This window comes from Rousettus aegyptiacus, unplaced genomic scaffold (genome assembly GCF_014176215.1).
Source record: "Rousettus aegyptiacus isolate mRouAeg1 unplaced genomic scaffold, mRouAeg1.p scaffold_m13_p_3, whole genome shotgun sequence".
NCBI lineage: Eukaryota > Metazoa > Chordata > Mammalia > Chiroptera > Pteropodidae > Rousettus > Rousettus aegyptiacus.
Window position 1 is genome coordinate 118,188,310 of NW_023416306.1, and position 19,263 is coordinate 118,207,572.

Consider the following 19,263-nt stretch of genomic DNA (forward strand, 5'->3'; position numbering starts at 1 on the left):
GCTCTGTCATGTTCCATTTGTCAAAGTTTTAATATGCATTATCTAATTTAATAATAAGGATGCTACTTAGGGGTTTATGTATTTCCATGCCTGCTCATCCAAGGATTCAAGGAAGGAAATAACCATGGCCAGCACCCAGACGTAGTCCTGCTCCAGCTACATGCCTGTGATTATTGCTTGCTGTTTTTCTTTCACTTTATTTTATTCAGTTGCTTAGGCCATCTCTGGCTGATTTCTCATCTCTGGCTGATTTCTAATCCCAGATATACTTCTGGCTCATTCCTAAGTCCAAAATTCAGAGCCCTAGCTCAGTTGAGCATCTGTTTTATGCCAGGTGCTTTACACATGTTATTTTACAACAGGAACTTTGGGAGCTTATCACCATAACATCTTCACCATTTTACAGATGAGGACAGCTGAGACACATTGAGTCTGAGTAACTGCCCAGATCACACAGCTCAAGTGGTGGAGTTAGAATTTCATTCCAGAAAAAACCCAAAGCTATTCCTTATTTGGCATTTATGTAATCCAGTTTTTCCTTATAGATATATTTTATTACAGCTTTACCTTAAATTTTTGATAAAACTATACCAATGATAGGGAATTATATGGATACACCATTTCATCTGCCAGTTCTCTTAATCTAGTCTGATAATAGTGGAAAAACAGAAGCGGAGGAGGCATGAGTGTCCCCGTCAGGATAGAGCCTAGTGAGAAGAATGCACGGAACTCTTCTTTAATTTTCCTGCAAGGCTGTTTTAATTCTAGACTGACCGTTAAGCTCCACACCTCTCTGGTAGAAACAAGCAACAGTGAGGCTGGAACTGGGAGAGATGCGGTTCGGAAGACTTGCCTTGGGATGATGATGGTGCTGGAATAGAGACGAGAGACCAAGCTGCTGGGAGAAATGAGCAACTCCAGAATGACCAGGACATTCCCATTACGTCCATGTTGAGACATTTCACCACCAGCAGCACCTTGAGAAAGCTGTCTTTGATGGTGTCTTGCTCCCTGCATTTCTGGGTCTTCAGCCTATGACTCAGCTCTATCACTTTTTGCACCTTTATGGCTTCAGGGCAAGAGCACAGTGGGATCGAAGGCAGATTTTCTCACTGGAGAGCCCTGAGCAATTCAGTTTCTCTCTGGGGTAAACATGCAGATAGGAGCTGATTCCCAAGACTCTTCCAGCATTAATATTATGTGGTAGCTTGTACCCCATGCCTCTCCAGGAGCATTGGCTGCTGTTTGCACTTCATAATGGCGCCAACCCATCTGCTCAGTGCAGTGGCAACATCCAGGCAGATGCACTCATCTCAGACAAATTTACCCTCTGCAAAATTACCATCTTAAAATAGGGGAGCAGGCAATAAATTGTTTCTGAATGAGGACAGATGTTTCTTTTCTATCTGAATCAAAAGTATAATGGCAGAGAGGAGGTGAAGTAAACATGAGTCACCTTGCCCATCTGCTCTCTGCTCTGGAGCCCTTTTATTCTGCCAATTCACCCTCTAGCCAAGAGTGGTGTCATCTTAAGCAGTAGTGACTTGTGCCACCTTAAAGGTCAGACCTGTTATTAAAGATGCAAACTGGGATTTAAAGCAGGCTGGCTGTGTCACGCCCATTCTAATCTTTGTTCTGGGCTCCTAACATGGCCATGAGAAAGTCTCACACACCTCTAACTATGCGGACTGTAACTGACCGAGGGCCCAGTTGTGGTGCTCTGAGGTTTGTCTGCATTGACACTGAAATGTGCTTTCCTACGGGTTGCTCCTAGCCAACGGTTCACTCCTGAGAGACGTGGGACTTCTCTGATGGGTGACTTTGGCTCAAGGACTTTCCACTGGCTTCATTGAAGCTGTGCTCAGCAGCTTCAGGTGCTTCCCTCCCAACCTTCCTTCCTTATCTTCACTCCAGCAGACAGTACAGGAAGTAATAAAGAGGCTGAGGGTAGTGGGCATGCTGGAAGCGCTCTATTATGTAAGGCCAAAAGACCCACGACCACAGGATATGTCCTATGAGAGGGCACACAGGACCAAGCCATTCACCAAGCCATCAAAACGTACTGGTGAGATGGGCACCAGCATCATGAAAGGCCAGGGATGATGGAAGGGGAGTTGGTTACTAACTGGGCTTGTTACCATCCTCAGGGATCATAGAGGCCAGAGTCCAGGAGGCCATAATTACCTTCGCAAAAGGCAAGATTGGAGGGCAGTCCATGGGCTTCACCAGAAAGAATTTGTGGAGGTGGTTAATGGTGTCAGTTTTGCACCTAGGGGCAAAATAGGCAGACAGTTGTTGACAAGGGTGCTCCTTAGCATCTATAATGGGCAAGCACACTTCAGGTAAAAGGCTAGATAGTAAATAAAATATCCTATTTCAGACTTTTAATAGAGTTTGTCTCTCATCCTCAGAAGTGCATGCATCCTATTGAGACCTGTAACATACGAGCTCCCTCTTTCTCATCTTGTCCAATCAGCTTGATATCAGTGTATTGGATCAGTGTTATATTCTCTTGGGGGATTTAAGAAGTCCAGCTCTCTCAGGCTATATTATAATAGGAGGTGAGAGAGTTAACACAATCCTGAAGCAAACTATAAATGAGTGTTGTCTGTTTTTCCTGCCCACAGAACGTCAGCCAGCACTTCTATCTGGAGGCTTAAGGAATGTCAGATCACAGGTACGGAGTTGCATATAGCAGCGCATCCAACCAGGGATCTACTTCAAGTGGAGGAGGTGTGGGAATGGGTCATGGCCCTGGGTTCCTCTGGTTGTGTCATGCACTGCACCACTCAGATTAAGAGCTGGTGAGTGGGAGGGCCTTTGTAGTGGGTGTTTGGCTCTCTGTCATTGTCAGTTCCTAAAGATACTTCTTCCCACACCTGCCTTAGTGCCAGCAGCGAGCCCCATCATTCCCAGTCTCTGTTCATTTGGTACTTTCGTGTCATGGTTTCCTATTACTCCCTTTAATAAAGCGATGTGCAATGTGACAAACTGTGTGTTTCAGGAAAAGATAAACCCACTGAAGGCAGGAACTGTCTTCTCCATCTTCTTGTCCCTAGGGCTTAGCACCATGTCTTTTTACCCAATAAAATTGTGTTGGATTCACCAGACTGGTTCCTAAGTAGGAGTTTAAGTACCCAAAATGAGCTAAAACAGGATACTTCAAAAGAATTGAAAATCCATTAAATTTATCTCACATTTGATAAGTACCTGGAGGGCTAGTATTCAACGAAAAACTCAGGAGTTGGGGAGAGTATGGGGCCTTCCTGACCCCTGGAGCAGGTAGCAATTCTACTGGTTCATCTGTCCTATTTCTATGCATGTTTTGAGCACACAGGAAAAGTCCATCCAGAAGGGAGCTCTGGGAGGCCATGAAATTATATGGTAGAAGTTCTGGGCAGTGAGTATCTCCCTGGAGCCCCTGGTGGTACTCTTGAGGCAGAAGGAACACCCACAAGCATTTATTATTCATTGGGGGAAATACTCATCATAAGAGATTGAGGCCTCTCCCACTTTTTGCTTCATCGCTCCAGAATATCACATCCACTCTCAGGTTTAACTTTGTGTCTAAAGAGCACTTTTCAGTGCAGCACATCTGCCTATACAGTAAATAGCTTTTCCACATATCAGATAACTCCCATCTTTGAGACACTATATCTAATACTCATACACCAGGCCCAATATTCATACTGTTCTCTTGTCTTAGGGAAGGCATATTGAACTTCTTTCTCTTCAGTACCTAGTATAACACCTGCCTGAACAATAGATAACAGGAATTATAATACTATAATTACTTTAGTACTATATTTATTATCTACCATTTACTGAATACTTATTCTATGCCAGGTGTAGTACCAATCACTTTATCTGTATTAACTCATTTAATTTTCATAAGGATCCTATGAGGTAGGTACTTATAAAAATACTCATCTTACTGATGCAGTTAACTGAGGCATATTAATACTTTCTCTTTGAGAATGGCGGTGTACCAACACAACAATAACCTTTGGTCTTCGTAGTCCTATATACTCTGAGGTATTCATGGCACAAAAGACAGTGTTGATTCTTCCAGCATATTCCTGAGGTACTTGAGGTAGTAGGACAGATTTTATCTCTTTTATATATAAGGAAGTTTAGGCAAAAAAAAAAAATTGCCCCAAACTGAGTTTGAGACTAAATTTCCGAGAAAGACTTGATGCCAGATTCAGTATTTTTCTTGTGTCCTAGGAGACCTCGCTAGATGGAGAGTCCGAGCCTGCCTGAGTCACACCCTCACTTTACAGCACTCTAATTTATATACATATTTAGCAGAACTCTTTGTAGCTCTAGAACTGTAGGTTTTCCCTACTGTGCTACCTTGCCTATGTATGTAGAAAACGTATAATTTCTTATATTTATTCAGCCTATAGTAGACATCCTTTTGTTTTAGCTGCTTACTATTAATCCCCTTCTCCAGCTGGGGGAAATGCTCATCATAAGAATCCTGGTGGAAGTCAGAGGGGCCAAGTATGCTCTCTTCACGTTCTGACAGCTGTGATGCTGGCCTTTGGCATAGATCTAGTCAGTGGACACTCCCATCGAGGAGCTGAATCCTCACTTCCTTTATGTTTGTGTCATTCCCTGTAGAGTCATTTGCGAAGGCAATGGGAGTAGTCTGGGGGTAGCCAGGAATTTCCCACTAAAAGATAGTGTTGTGATTTTAGATTCTGCAGAGCTGTCCTGATGCCTGTCCACTTTTCCTGCCATATTACTTCATCATTTTGATGGTTCTGTGAACCACTTAGGGCCTTTAATATTCTTTTTCTATATAAATTATCCAGAGCTGGTTTCTTGCTTGCAACCAAGTATGCTTATTGAGATAGAGCCATTTGTAGATTGTGAAGCACCTCCATCTACATCTGAAAAGCAGCTTGATTTTCTATGTAACAGATGAAGAAACTCTAGTTATGCTATAGTCTGATAGCAACTTTAGTTATTATTTGGTATGCAGGATGGCTGTGAGGAAAACAGCACATATGGGAGGTTTTGGGACCTGTCTTTGAAAAATCTAGCATAATAACAGTCATCATGCTGTTTACTCACCCACCTCTGTTTTTGAGACTGCCTGGTGGTCAGGCAAGATGAACACTGGGTGCTGCTCAATCCCTATAGTAGGGACATACTAGGCACTCAACCCTAGCACCCCCACAGTCTCACTGCAGCTCCTCAGAAGCTTGTGTCACCTTGGCCATGCTGCTCTCTGAGCTAGAAAGGGTTTGCTGAGGCCAGGGAGTAAGCTGCTTCTCTACCTGCTCATTTGCTGCAGGGGAGAGAGGAGGGTGGGGCTTGCTGATAGGGCAAAACACAGGGTACAATTTAAAGATGCCTGCCTGCAGGAACAGCCTCTTCACTGTGTTCTTTCTCCTGTACCTGCCCTTTCCTGGTCTCCACTGTGTCCCTTTCTCTCTTCCGTTCCTTATTCCCGCCCTTTCTGCTCATGAGTCTGCATGCCTTCCCAGAACCCTGTAAGTTTGTTTTTCTTTCTCTACAATGTTATCACATTGGAGTGTGTACCTTTTAGTGCTAGCCTCTCCTATCACTGCTTTTCCCCACCCTTTCTTGAATGATGCTTCTCCTAGTTTCCTATCTTCCCAAGCACGCACTTAAAATACTTTGCAAGCCTCTCACATAGGTAGGAGCCAAATCTGATTTTGTCGACAGTATATGACCAGGTGGCAGGCATAGGGTTTGCTTGACACATAGTAGGCGGGGATTCAGGAAATATCCATCAAATGAAAGAGCAGCTGCATGAGCGAGTGAGAATAAACTCTCAACTTCCTTCCTGGCTGTCCGATGTTATAGTCCCTGATCTCCAAAGGAAGAGAAAGGGTCTTAGATGAGATAATAGAATGAATACATGCAGAAGCCCCCATCATGTGAGATCTGTTCAGGACACATTTCTTAACTGAATCCGATTCCACACCCACCAACTACAAAGCAGCAAGTCTCCTGTGGTTCTGCATCTGTAGTCTTTCCGTCTAAACTAAGTCTCAACTGGGATGGGGAGGGTGTTGGGACAGGAATGTGGGGTGGGACATTTTAGAAGTGTATGTGTGTTTGTGGGGGGGGGGCATTTTTGTTTGTTGAGATGTTGGAACATAAACTGTTAACACTTAGTGGGAGCCAGGAATGCCAACATCCTATGTCGTGTGGACAGTGCCATAAAAAAAAAAAAATTCTCATGAGTCCTGCATGATTCCTGGTGTTCCCACCTCTTGCCTCAACATTCAACTATGAAGAAAAACAAAACACAATTTTTTTTTTGATAAAATAAATTGAGTTCTAGCTCAGATAATGACAAATATGCAATTTGCATGGCTTTAATATACTGGAATTTCCAGGAATGCATCCATTGGAAAAACTCAGACAAGATTATTTTATTCAGTGCTTCTTTACCAGAGTCGTTTCGCATTTCAGAAAATCATGTCACAGAAGCGAAGCTGCAGGTGGAACTGAGTTGCCTAAAGAAGTCTACGGTCTGCTTTTGTAGCCATAGCGTTTATAGTGATTTTATCATAGATGCAGTTAGTCCCTCTGATTGAAGATATAAAACATTGATTGTAACAACAACAAAAAATCATTCAGAAGTCACAAAACGAAAGAAAAGTAAATATACTTTCGAGGGCTTTTTTGGGGGAAAGTTTGTAACGCACATCTGAAGTTAATAAGACTTAAAATTTCAGTACGACTTTTGTGACATTATTAAAAGGGGCTGTTAGATATGATATTGTGGGAAACCACTTGCTTCTACTTTTGCATCTGCCTAGAATTCTAGAGCGGCCAGTTGAAAATGACCAGTCATGAAAGTAGGAGGAAAAACGGTGTGGAAGGCAATGGCTGAAAGCCAACTGGCCCTGCCTTACCCCTCTGTTTACCAAGGCAAGTCAGTGGGCTTCTCTGAGTTTGGGTTGTCTCATCTGTGAAATGGGTTCGGAAACAGCCGTCTCCCTGGGCAGTCGTGGGAATGGGTGAGAAGCCCAGGACGCGCTGGGGGACCAACACGAACTAGCCAGGCCTCTATCCACAGCCCCGCCTCCCTCTGCCCCTCCTTGTTACACAAAGCTGTTGCCCCTGGTCGGGAGAGGAGGGGAAAGGACAGGTGGCGTCCGTGACCTCTGCTGTGCTCGGCAGGGTGCTCAGCCGCTCTCGTGGGGGTGCGCGGGGAGTAGGAACAAGTCAGCCCCGCGGGCAGCGCCCCAGGCCGCCTAGTCCCGCATTTCTGCGCTGTCCTTTGTGCGCTCACAAAGCCGGGTGCAGTCAGCACTTGGCCTTGGTGCCCAGGCTGGGGCGCCGCGCGGGGCGGCGGCGGGACCTTTCCGGACTTTTCCTGGGGGAGCCTCGCTCTCCCCGCCTCCAGTTTCCGCCCTAGGAGGGCTGGGCGGGCAGGCGGGCGGGGCCCCTGCCGAGGCCCGGAGCCCCGGCAGGGAGCTGCAGCTTTTGCTGTGCCAACAACCTTGGTCCCAGGCTCCGCTTGCCGCTGGGTAAGAGGCGTCCGGCGGCCGATCTCGGGCCCTGGGCCAGGGGCGGGGGACGGGTCAGGGACAGAGAGCGCCCCTGAGGCTGGAAGTCGGCTCCCGCAGATGGGAGTCCGCGGACCTGTGCCGCGCGTTCCATCCCGCTTCCCGCTCTTCCCCACGCAGCAGCCGCAGCTCTCTGCCGCCCTTGTCTGGAACCCTGGTCTTGGGACTCTTGCTTCCTTCTCCAAGTGTCGGGCTTCGGGGTTGCGGAGAGGTCGAGCTGCGAGGGGCGGTTGAAGACCGCAGTGTCCGGTCTTAGTGTGTGGGAATTTCTGAAGCCTTCCACTTGTTTACTCTGTCACCCAACACCCATCCCGGGGAGTGGTGGCTGCTCAGCCTCCATGGTCAGAGGTCGACGTTAGCCTGTCTAGCCACAGTGGGGACACATTAATCCGATGGCACTAGCGTGGGGCAAAGATGTACTGAAGGAGTCAGCAGAAGAGAGCATTTAGAGCGCTTGCTGCACAGGAACAAATGGACAGGGAAGAAAGAAGGGGGCCCCTGGTGGAGCTGTGGCTCCTTTTCTTTCCTCTTTATGTCTCTCTTTTAATTATAAAAATCCCAACCTAGCTTCTTGCCCAAAGATAGAGTGAACAGAGCCTCCGGATCCGTCCGGGCTGCCCGTTGCTGTAATGTAGGGTTCTGCCTCATTTTTGTGCCATGTTCCCCTTTGGCAGTTCTGGGAAGGCCGAGGACCCCTTCTCAGTAAAGAACTTTTAAAGATGTAAAGTTAAAAGCACAGTGTTATAAAGGAAACCGATTCCAAAACATTTGTCAAATATTAAAAGAATTCATGATGTAGTAATAAGTAATATATATGCCTTTAAGAATAATGTGTTAAATAACAAGATCTAGCAGTGGATCTAACAGCTACCATAATTTTGAAGTAGTAATGAACATAACATTTCAAGATATAGACAACACTTGTAATATTAGAAAATATCTGTGATTTCTGTTGGTGAATAGGTACTACTACTACTGGCATGGTGGTTGTCTACATTTATAATTGAACAAAGTGTTAACTCTCAGAAATTCGTGAAAATAAACATGTAAAACATTTTTTTTCCCATCAATTTCATAGTCCTCAGGGTAAGATCCTCTGATGGTAGAAAGGGCTCTGTCCAGAAAGTCAGGTGACATAGCTTCTGGTTTTGACACTTCCTTGGATCAGCAGTGTGGTTTTGGCTTTTGAACTTCTTTGCACCATTGCTTCCTTGTACAGTGGAGATTATTGTGCCTTACCATGTCTATAAAGTTATCCAGCACTGCACCTGGCACAGAGGAGTGAAATACGTACCATTTATTAGAACTTGTTTGTCTCCCTCACTGGACTGTATGCTTATGACCGTCATCATTGTATCTCCAATACATGGAATGTACTCAACACATATTTTTTGAATGAAGAAGTGGCTACATCTAAAAAACCAGAATCTATCAAGGAGATAGCTGGTAGTTTGAGAAATAACTTTAAAACCTGTTGTTGTTGTTGTTGTTTAAACTGGCTGAACAAATGTGTAAATAAATACATTTAGAGCTTAAATGCTTGAAATGTCAGTCAGTGTTCCCGTGTCCGTGTGTGCAGTTTGTTTTGCTGGTGTTCGGTCAGAGAAAATGAAAGTAAGGACTTCTTTGTAAAAGTTTCTTTTCCATCTTGCTTGTGTTTAGGCTTGTTAATATGATATATTGTAACATAGGAAGTGTGTTAAACGAACAGAGACAGACCCATGATGAACCATCTCTGGGCATAGATGTACATTTCTCCTTCCTTTTTTCTTTTCATCTTTCCCTGCCCCACCACCCCACTACATAGCTCCTCTAACCCTGAAGGAGCAATGAGGGTAAATTGCTGGAATCTGTTCAGACTAAGCCTGAAGCCAATTAATTGCTTTTTATTTTCCAACCTTAAAAGTCTATGTAATTCAACAAATGTAGATGGTAATAAGAAGGTAGAGAGTAGGTCCATCTATCCATCCCCGTGATCTCCAAAGTGCTGCTTTGGGGCAGGAAGATGGGGAGAGAATTTTGTAAAGAACAGGAAATTTAGACTCACTGGGACTATCTACGCCTATAACTTTGGGAAGGACAAATACTGGTGTTATAGACTAAATTCTGTCCCTTCAAAATTCATAAGTTAAAGCCCTAACCCCTAGTACCTTAGAATGTGACTGTGTTTGTAGATAGGGCCTTTAAAAGGTAATTAAGGTTGAATGAGAATTCTTTGAATGGTGGGGCCATAATCCAATTTGACTTGTGTCTTTGTAAGAAAAGGAAGCGACTTGAGGGGCAGGCCTGGTTAGTAACACTTGTCATTCTTTGCTGCAATAATTTCCAGCTCTGATCAATCTAAGACGTTAGCAGAACGAATATTCCCATTTAAATACCTGCTTGTGAACCTCCACTTCCATTTCTCCCTCATTTAGAGGATTACAGAGTTCTATAAAAGGAAGGGGCCTTTGAAAACATCCAGTCTAGTTCCTTATCCATTGATGAAGAAAGCATGCCCAAGAAAAGTTATAGACGAACCCTACCTGGCACTACCTGGTATGTGGACCTGGGTCTCCTGACTCCTGACACATACTCAGACAAAGCTTCACCAGGACTGAGTACTGCATCATTTAGTGAGACATAGGGGAGACAAAAGCTTGGGCACACCCGTTACCTAGCCTACCCCCCATTCTGTTCCTAACCATTAAAGGATTGAGTTTGGCATCTCTTCAATCATTTTCGAACAACAGATGTATAACTCGTAATTAAAGTCTTTTCTCATTGTGTTAAGTAAGATCTCACACACTGAATTTCAGGGAACAATATGTCTGACTAAATGGCCAGTCCCTGTTTATGAAACCTGACCCTTTAGAGTCTTCTATGTGAGACTCTGAGGCTGATGAGTAATTTTATTGTGATCACTGAATAGATTCGGGAAACAAGGCCTAAGCTGATCCCTGTTGTGTGTCTGGGAGCACATTAATTCCACATCAAGCCTCTCTCTCCAGTGTGTTGTGTTCTGTGCTCTGGGTATGGGCACACACAAGAATGTGCAGATGTTGAAAGTAAACTTTCAATGTACTTGACTAGAGGCTAACTGTGAATGATGGAGTTGAAGGGGAGCTAAATTGTGATAATTTATACACTGGAACAGAGTGATCAAGCTCCCATTGGTTAAAGCAAGCAGAAAAACAAAGCATTTCTCCCCTCCCCCTATATAATTCAGTCAAAACTTTTAACTTTTAGTTGAAATAAACCGGTTGACTGATTTATTACTTTCCTGGAGCTAACCGTGCAAGAGTTTTCTTTCTGTAAATATAATTTTTATTTTTTGCTTGGCAAATGTATGGCTTGGTGAAATGTTCTGCCCCTCTCTGTTATAAGGCCTTCTGATTGTTAACTGAGCATAGGCTAGGGACACTGGTAAGAAATTTCTCAGCAGCAAAGGGAGCCACTGTTTCATTGTCAAGTCTTCATTAGTAACTCTTAATCAGTAACTCTTTAAGAAAAATTCCTACAGTTTGCCTCTAAAGAGTTTGGGAACTAAAGAACCCGGTGTGGCTTTAAACCCTGAATCATCAGGGAGCTGTGTATGATTGTTTTTGTTTTCTGGATGATTTTCTCCTGGTCTACTACCAAAGCCCTGCTTTACAGCTTACTATTTAAACAAATATTTAATAATGTTTAAACAGCTTCAGAGGTCAGGTTCCAACTTGGCCCTGCAGGATTAAATGAAGATTGCTTCATTTTTTTTTTTTTATTTGTTAACACACTAGTAATCCAGTTCCTGACCACACAGGCAGAGCTACCATTACTCAAGAGGAGCTGTGCCAAGAGGAAGGGTGCAGCCTGCGCACCCGCTTTGTAGAACACCACTTATCTGATTTTCAGTTCCTTCTCTCTCCCCTGCGTTGGGCCTTTACTGCACTTTGAGTAATCCACTTCTGTTACTTACACCCTCTCTTCACTATATCCATCAGAACAAGGTTGAAGTTCACCTTCTTTCTTTATCTCCTATCGCTAATTTGTCACAGAAGTTCCTTCGATATGTTTTGTATTCATGTCTTCATCTCTGTTCTCATTGTTTAGTCTGAGCCCTCACTGGTGCCAGAATTTCTGGAACAGCCACGTAAAGAGTCATCATATTCCTCGTCTTTCCTGTTACACGATAGACAGACACTTCTTATTCATCACAGGCTCTGTGGTGCCTACCACAATGCCCAGCACATAGTAAGCACTCAGAAATGCTGAACTCAACTAAAATGCTCCAATTGTCTTCTCAGCTTTCCCCAGGGGGTCTTTGGAGACATCAGTTTTGTTAAAAACTGCCAAGGACTCTCATCGCCATTAGCAGGGACCACAAAGCTCAAGTGAATGCCAGGGCCAAGCAGGTGACATAAATGAGTGACATAGGCCGAGTGCAGTTGGGGTGAACAGGAACCTTGTGCAGGATCTAGATGACTCCTTGGTTCTGGTCAAGTGCTGATGTTTGAGAATGTGGGCCCAGTATTGTCAGAAAGGCCAACAATCTGGAATTTTTTTTGTATGTGAGATACCCAAATTTTTAATGTAGGGACTAATTCCAAACTCGAGAAAACACTGTGAGTCTAACAAAACATAGCTCTGGTCTGCTCTTGGCCTGCAGGTGGCTGCTTCGTGACCCATAGATAGGATTGTGATTGTTTAGAATTAAATTCCCAAACCAAAACTTTGCTTATACATGCCTATCCAGTCTAATTTCTCCCTCTTCCCAGTGGACATCTACCCAAGGCTGCCTTCCTCTTAGACCACAGTGCTCATTCTAGGTGATTCTACTTCCCAAACCTCAAACCTTAGTGTCCCAAACTAACCCAGATAGGCCCTCACCTTGACTGCCCTATTTCTGCCTACATAATTCCTCTCTTCAGCTCCTGGATGTCAACTTTGGCTTTTTTCCTCCCAGGGGCCCTTTCTACCTCTCATCCAACCATCCTCTTTCCCATGCCTCTGTATTATCTGAATCTTTGTTTGTATTTCCAGTGCCAGCACTTATCACTCACCCCTGGACCTCTGTGCAAGTCTCCTGACTTTCAGCACTGGTTTTGTCTTTCCAATTTAATTTGCTTCCTGACACTGGATTCATTTTCTCAAAGCTGCTCCCTCTGTTCTATTGCTTTTCAAAACCTTGTTTTTCAGTATAAAGCTTTGGTGCCTTAGTATGGCCCTTTATAATTGGGCTAGGATATTTGTTTCTTGTCTACTCCTCTCAACATCAGTCAAATCTGATTGAACTTCCATTGCCCAAACATACTCAGGGCCTTCCCTACTTGTTAGCCAGGACCTCTGAGAAACAGTTTACACACTCAAACATGTTATTAAGAAAGGTTTAATGAAATAATTATTTACAAATATTTGGGCAGAGTTAAAGGGAATTAGCAAGAGTGGTGAAGCAATTGTATTGCTTTGGGACCTGAAGAAGCAAGGAGAGAGAGAGAGTACTGGAACCTCGAGAAAGAGCTATAGCTGAGGGGAGGGCTACCCCCATGGGAGCCAAGGCCTTTAGAATATAGCCATTGCTGAGCTCGGGCTCAGCAGGGAAGGGTCTGAGGAATGCTTACCCTGATCTTACTCTTTTTTCATTCTCTAATCTGCTGATGCCTCCTATTGGTTGAACCCAACTAGAAACCAGAAGACAAGGAAGGCCAACTGATGCCCACCTTGTAGGTCAGCTCTCAAGGCCCAGAGCAGGGCAGAGAAGGCTGGAGAGAGATCTGGAGGGCAGTCACCATCTCTTTGGCTAATTTACTTATGCTATTCCTTCCTCCTGGTACACCCTCCTATAGCATTTCCACTGTCAAAACGTGGCCAGTCTTTTTCCTTCTGCTCTGTTTCGCAAAGCTTTCATTGACTATTCCTTCTCTTGTCAAAATACCTAAGGTGTTTAACTTGCAGTGATTACATTGCACTTTGCTTCTGCTAGTTAAATCTAAGTTGGAATATAAACTCAGATCTTTGGAAGCCAACCCCAACTCTCCTTCCACGAATCCAGAGATTATGTAGTTAGGTGCTGGATATAAAGCCTCTCCTCCACTCCCTCATTTTTTATAGTTGTTCCTGAGGAGGTGGCCAGAGAGATAGATCAGTGTTAACACTCTTGGTAGACTGCAGAAGTTTCTTCCTGTTACACTAACTGTCTGGACCACCCCAGGGGATGACAAGAACGGCCCAGATACTCTACACATGTCAGTGGGGATAGCTGGGACCAGAATCTAGAACCAGAGTCTGAAACCACCAAAAGGTTTCAATCTCTTTGGGAAAATAGATGCATCAGAAATGCCAACAAATAACTGGATGACTACAAGAAAGTTCCAAGAAGGGCAAATGGGAGCACAACTTGTAGAACCAACCTGGGCTGGATGGACTAGAGAAGTTACAACTTGGGCTGGACCTTGGGCCATGGCTAAGACAGGAGGGTATAATACTGGGAGTATAAGAGACTAACATGTAGGATGTAAGCTCTGTCAGCACAAGGACCTGATGTGACACTTTCTCTGTTTTCTTCCCTAGCACCTCACATAGCACCTGGCACAGCAAAGGATCTCAGTAATTGTTTTAGTCCCTTTGGGCTGCTATATCAAAATACCAGAGACTGGGTAGCTTATGAACAACAGAAATTTATTTCTCACAGTTCTGGAGGCTGGGAAGTCCAAGAACAAGGTGCCAGCATGTTTGGGTAAAGGCCTTCTTCCCAGTTCATAGCCAATACCTTTCTCCTATATCCTCACATTGTAGAAGGGGCTTGGGATTTCTCTGAGGGTTCTTTATAAGCCACACATCCCATTCATGAGGGCTCCACAATCATGACCTAATCACTCCCAAAGGCCCCACCTACTAATGCCATCACCTTTGGGAGTTTGGATTCTAACATTCGAATTTCTGGGGACACAAACATTCAGACCATAGAATAAATTAATAGATAGGTGGATTTATTCAATACCTTTACATGTCAGATGTGTACACATGAGTGAAGGTGGAACTTAATTCATTCAAAAAAAACTAGTGAGTGTGGAGGAAAACAAAACACAAGGCTACAACTCGAGCTAGAAAGAGAAAGATGTGCACACATTTACTTTTAACATTCTAATATTTAAATAAGACCGTCTAACTTTAAAAAAACCTTCCTCTGAAATTTGGCTCATCTCATTCTTAGCTTACATTATCAGCATCTGGCAAGCTCTTCTCTTCTTGGCACTTGGAGCTAATAGACTGGGAATGAGACCAGGACTGGAGTAAGGAAATGTGTCTATCAGCATGGGTCCTTATATGTGGTAGACACTCAATGAAACTTGTGGAAACATTCTTAGATGCAGCAGAATTGTGGCCATACAGTAACTGTTCTTTCCGTAAGATATACTTAAACATTTAACATAGCAAAATATAATCTAATTTGCATTTGTATAGGAAATTATAAATAAAAATATAGCTTAGCTTATGTTTCCTGATTTTTGGTTCTACGTATTTAGTCACTGTATGATTGAGACAAGTTCGATAGAAGTATAAACCCGAATTTTTTGCACATATATTTATATCCTGTAGAAGATTCATTCCTTAAACATCTTTCTAAGCTCTACTGGCTGATGACACTTCTACTTTATCAAGGTTAAAGGATGAAAGAGATGTGAAAACTTTCCTTGGTGAAGAAGCTATCTGAAGTTTCAATAGAGCAGGTGATAGAATGGGACAAAGGAAAGGCGGTTTGGTGTTGTATTCTTTTAGAGTAATTCTTGCATTAAAAAAAAATCATACTGTAGCTATGTTATTTGGTTGTAAGAATTTGGCCCACTCACCCACGTAATTATAACATTCTACAGTAATATGTAATTAAATTGTTTTTAAAATGCCACCTGACAGTTCAGTCAATGTGTAAGGAAAAGAGCAAAGCAAAAATTTGTTCAACATGTAAAATCTTCCCTCTGAACAATCAGCGAATGCATTTTAATGTCAGTCTATTAAAATGTACCCAGGATTTGTTTTAGGTATGGTGAGGCCAGCACACCAGGGGACAACGGCCATGAAGGAAGACGTTTTTACTCAGACTTCCCTAGGAACATAGAGAGGCATTGGTGTTCCATGCAGAACCACATAAGGAAGTACCCGGGTTGGTCAGGAGGCAGAAAATTTGAGGGGAAAGCTTGGACAAAAACCTCTATGTGGTTTTCATGAGGCAGGGGCCTGACTAGGTTTGAGATTGGCTACTTTGACTAATTTTAGTGGGTGTTGGGGTATAAGGGCTGCCCTCATTGTCTGATGTCTAGCTCTGGAATGATTAGGACAGAGGAATATTACCTTCTGGAGAGTAAAAGCCAGATGGCAGAGGTAGTTCTAATACGGATTCTAGATTGGTTGATTAACTTATCAAAGATGTGCTCCCAGACAAGTTCACTGTATTTAGGAGTTAGCTAGTCTTGAGAGGGGCAGTTTCATTAGGACTAACAAAGCCCCACAATGTCAGTCATAAATTACAGAAAATTAAAAACGTGATTAATACAGTAAGACTCACAATGTCTCCAGGAAGGTTTCTTGAAGTGTCTAATCCAGTGTCACTGCTAAGTGCCATGAATATGACTGCATACTTTACTTACAGGTATTCCAAATTAAGATGAGATCATGTTAAGGAACCACAGCATTTATGGGGCAACGTTTGGCATTTTCTTGGCACCCAAATTGGCCACAGTAATGGTTTCTTTCTTGAGATGTTTCCAGATTTGAACCTGCCATTTTATAGCTTAAATCAGAGGGTATGATGGTTAATTTTCTATGTCAACTTGACTGGGCCATAGTGTACCCAGACATTTGGTCAAACAGTATTTTGGGCTTTTTTGGAGGAACCAGTTTGTCATAGAGGCTGCAACTCAGGAATGGTTAAATGGAAGAAATGCATAGGGCAAGGCGTGTGGGGCGGGGTGGTCCAGAGCTTCCATGCCCTCTCCGGGCATTTGATGCCACCCTCTCAGCACATCACTGTGTTGTTGACCAGCCTGGAAACTCTCGGAATCTGGTGGTCAAGAGTTTTCACAGAATTCAATATCTAACCTGCCTTTCCTCCCAGAGAATGGGGCTGAAAGTTCAAACTCTCTAATCACAGGTTTGGTCTTTCTGTGATCAGCCCTCATCCTGAAGCTACTTAGGGATCCCACCTCAGGTCATCTCATCAGCACAAAGTCAGTTATGGTCAAGAGGGGCTCATTATTATCATTTGTTATGAGCAACAAGTAATTTTTCACTCAGGAAATTCCAAGGGTTTTAGGAGCTTTGTGTTAGGAACTGGGAACAAAGACCAAATATGTATGTATATATGTGTATACATACACACACATATGTGTGTATATATATATGTATATATGTGTGTGTGTGTGTGTGTGTGTGTGTATATATATATATCACAGTTACAAAGTGAGATATTAAGAAATGATTATGTATTATTGTCCTAATCTTTAACATAGTATTATGCCCCACCTTCTCCACAAACATATTAGATTTTGGTTTTAGTTTTTCTGATCTGGAAGTTTAGATGGCTTTATATTGTTAGAATGGGAGTATTTTTGAGATTTTCGAGTGTTTTGAAACTTGGAACATTTCCTTTAACATTAATTTGTGTTTTTGAAATTGTTTATACTTTACAAGTGAAATTTGGCTGCAGAGATCAAGCATTCTGCTTGGTGGCTGTTACTAACAAAGTTGGTAAAACTGGTTCAGAAGGACTTTGTATTTATTAATATTAATTCCAGGAACAGGCCACAGGTACCTGCTGGAATAAAACAGAACTTACCTTCTTGCCTGAATGAGGGAAATAGTTACATAAACCCTACCTCTTTCAAGAGAAGAACCTGTGGTGTTAGGCTTCAAGGGAACTAGAGGTTCAATAACCTCAGATGGAGTGGCTGGAAACCGGAAACATAGCCAGGCCTCCTCCTAGGTCGTTATTTTTTAACTCTTTCCATGGGTTAACATGTATAGTGTCCGGACTGCAAAAAACCGGTTTCCCTTTTCTGAGAAATGAGTTTTGCTGTGATTGTCATCCTGTGGACACTTAGAAAGGCAAGATGTGATGACTTTCTATTTACCGTAAAAATAACTTTTCCTTCCCTATCAAACAACAACATCCTAATTAGTGATTTCGTCCACTCCTTGATTTAAAAAACCATAAAATCAAGTGATTTTTAAAATTTAAAACAGTAGTGTTTGTTAACTCACAAGTTAAATGCTATATAAAGGACCTAATATATGTTAGTTATTACCATCAAAAGATTTTATCGTTACAACATTAATATATGTACATAGGAGAAATTTCATAAAATACAGAAAAGAAGAAGCAAAATAATCCATTCTAAAACCCAGAGAAAATCAATCACCTAATATTAACATCTTGCTATCTTTTTTCAGTGCGTTTTCTCTTACGTAGTTGAGCTCATATTATATTTCCACTTTGTATACGAATCATAACATAGGCATTTTATATGCTCTTTGTAAACATAGTTTTGAAGGACTTCTGTAGGCTTTTGTATAGCTGTAACCACATTTTACTTAACCTTGTGTAACCACATTTTACTTAACCTTGTGTAACCACATTTTACTTAACCTTCCCCCAAAGTTTTGACATTCAGACTGCTATCTCTGCCTCCACTCTCAGTATTGAATTGAAGTAAATCATGAATTAACCTTGGTTTGAAACAGTCTGGCACCTGAGCTTTCCCTCAATTACTGGTTTGTAGATTGAATCTCATTATGCCCCATATGAGATCCAATCTACAAACCAGTAATTGAGGGTTGGCCGTATTATGAATGAATATGTGAGATACATCTTTGTAAAGGTTTGTCTTCTTCAGTGTTAGAGGTTACTTCCTTAGACCAGAGGCCCAGAAATGGAAATGCATGGTCGAAGGATGGTCAATGTTGCTTTCTAGAAGGATCATACTTATTTTAAATTTGCAGCAACAATGTATGAACCTGCCCCACTTTCCGTAGGCCCCCCAAATCTCTGGGTCGCTTATCAGATCTGAAACGTTGAGGAAGTTGTCAGGGTGACAAAAACTGACATGTTAATCCTCACTCCTCCTTCTTCTTCCCACTCCCAGTCACTTCTCCCTTCCCCTGGGCCCTTTTCCTTCTCAGCCTTCCCTAATCCCCTCCTGTGGCCTTCCTTTTCTCCAGTTGATGGGAGGTGAAAGGTATGGAAATGACATAATTAAATCGTTCCCTTAAGAACTTAGCGACTTGAGCAGCTAGAAGTGTTATCCCCACCTGGGTCTTTGCATTCAAATAAAAGGTTTCAGGAGCAGTGTCAACATGGAGGACTGAGCTTGATGGTGGGATTTGGGACACTATAACAGCAAGGAGGAAGGTATCTGTGAGTCAGGGCCCTTCGAGTTATAAAGTAGATAGTATCCAAGATGCAAAGGCCTGTTTCTGAGGAGCCTTCCTTTCCTCACCGCCAAAGCACTAACTGCTCAGAGCAGAAATGCCTTTTCCTAAAAGTTAGGCCTGTCTCTTGGTGGAACTATTAAGGGGAGATTGTTTACTGATCGGTTATAATAAGATTGGTCGGCATGTGTAGATTCTTTACATAACATACAACTTTATGATACCAGCCAGGGCTCCTTTTATAACTTTTTTATCATCTGGTTGAAATTGCCAAAGGCGTGGAGGGCCTTTGTTTGCATGTCTGTAGCCTGTGATTTAATCA

General features: G+C 42.8%; 1 protein-coding gene across 2 annotated transcripts in view; it reads left to right on the top strand.

Annotated features, from left to right (window-relative positions):
• The first annotated feature begins 239 nt into the window (after positions 1–239).
• Positions 240–19,263, top strand: part of SQOR (sulfide quinone oxidoreductase) — a 49,657-nt gene continuing 30,633 nt past the window's right edge. Inside the window, exon 1 of one of the 2 annotated variants that reach the window (XM_036218402.1) lies at positions 240–2,677. The gene's annotated coding sequence lies outside the window, so the exon portion shown is untranslated. Of the gene's footprint in view, positions 2,678–7,418; positions 7,521–19,263 lie in introns of those variants that run through there. The other variant, XM_016153196.2, reaches the window with a different exon arrangement.